The following is a 2,145-nucleotide window of genomic DNA, read 5'->3' on the forward strand; positions in this document are numbered from 1 at the left end:
TTTAGAATTTTTGTTACAATAACTCACGAAATTTTTCTAGTGAAAACTAGGGCAGAAAAATTTTGTTTGTTTGTTTGTTGTGATGTCTGAGTAGGTTTTACCACGAGGCACAATGTTCGAGATGAACAAAAGAAAGTCTCAATCCAGAATAAAGAAAAGAAAAGGAAAAGAAGTGAATCCAAATGCAGAAGCAGATGGAAAGGATATGGACTACTCAAGACATGACTGAAGTTACGAGCTTCACATTTCCCGTTTTGCTCAAAAGAAGCCGTAGAAGAATGAACTAGCACTTACAGCTAGCAAGCATCAAGGTTCAGATCAGAGCTTGCATGAACAACCAGTCAAGATTCAAGATCAAGCTTCAAAAGACTTATAGATAGGAATCTTGTAACTCATAGTTGATAGGCTTGTTTAGTTTCTTTCAATTTTGATGTAATAGAAAGACTACGGACCGGAGCCTCGACAGAACCTCACTCGACTTTCCAACTCATCACTCCATTATTTTTCTTGAACTACACGCGACCTGATTTTCTTATAACCCGGGATATGTAGGCTGTCCAAAACCAGGACTCGGTTGCACCTTTTTCTTTTATTTTCTTCCTCTTTTGAATAACGATATGGTCAAAACTTAGTCACATGTCTCACTTTATCTTTGCCTGAAAACTTTTAATGTTTCCAAGCAAAGAGGGGCATGCTGTGAGCACCTAATTTTTGACCGTGCTTGAATATTTACCGCTTCCCAGACGTGTCCCCACTTAACTTTTCTTTGTACCTCATGCTTGTCCCATATACTTGTCCCTCATATTTTGTCCCCCATGCTTGTTTTCCACTCCACTTTCATACTTGTCCCCCATGCTTGTCCCCCCACACTTTGCTCCCTACTCTCTCCATTATTCCCCACTCCTTATCCCCCATGCTTGTCTCCTATCACAAATCCCATACCCCATTTTCAGCTATAAAACACACACAAAAAGGAGGAGAAGAAGAGATCTGAAAATACACAAGATAGAGAGAGACAGAAGATAGCAACAAAGAAAAATCCTAGGGCCTACTTCTTCTTCCCCCAGCCAGCCTCCTCCATGAAACTTAACCCAAAAACCCCATTAAAAAGCTCAACCAAATAGCACCAAGTTTCAGCCATGAAACTCACCAAAAACACCATGAAAAACACCATCTAAACTTCATAAAAACCAGCTGAAAATCACCTTTAAACCAGCCCCCCAAAAGCAACGAAAATCAGTCCCAAACCCAGCTGAAAAACCTCACAAAATCAGCTCTAAAAGCCACAAAAGAACGCAGCCCTAAAGCCACCATAGTCGCTGCCCAGAAATAGCCATTAAACCCACCTAAAACAACCCCCAAACCAGCCCCAAAAACCAGCCAAACCCGGCAAAATTAGCCGCGAAACAGCTCTCCTCAAACACGTAAAATTAGTTACGAAAATCATAGTTTTCACCACTCTTTAATCCCCAAAACAGGAGCTCAAATTGCTGCTAATTTCACCGTGAAACAGTGCCAAAATTTCAGTCGAGTTTGAGGCCGCCAATAAGGTCGTAGTTCGTTAGCACCGGTCATGAAGTTCATGTATATTGCGAAGATTTGAATTCATTAGAGGTTCACTCTTCCCTTTCTTTACTATTTTCACTCCTAATATCATGCTTTTCGTTGGGGTTTCTTTGATTTTTTGTAGCTTTGTCTTATTAGTTGTTTGAATTAGTATGTTGTTGATTTTGTTCTGTTTTGCGAAAAGTTCAATTCAATATTATTTTTATTCCATTTTTATGATTGTTTAGGTTACAGTTGTATAGGTGTAGAAGATTAGTGTGGCTTGGTGAAAGAAATAATTAGTATTAATGGGTCATGTCGTGGCGTTAGGTAAAAAAAATTAAAAATGGGCCACGACATTTAATAAAGAGGAAAGAATTAGACATGAGCTGAATTGAGTATAAATCTGTCAAGCCCAATAATTTTAGTTATAGCTTAATACTTAGCCCATTATTCCATAATAGGTAAATGTCTCATAATTTCAAAGATAGAGTAGTAATTAGTAAACATCTCTAAATGTTGATAATTTTTCAATACTTTAAATAGTTAAGATATTTTTTGACTTCCAAATAATTCCTTCCATAATTCTCAAGCCGTACG

This window comes from Nicotiana tabacum, chromosome 12, assembly GCF_000715075.1.
Source record: "Nicotiana tabacum cultivar K326 chromosome 12, ASM71507v2, whole genome shotgun sequence".
Lineage (NCBI taxonomy): Eukaryota > Viridiplantae > Streptophyta > Magnoliopsida > Solanales > Solanaceae > Nicotiana > Nicotiana tabacum.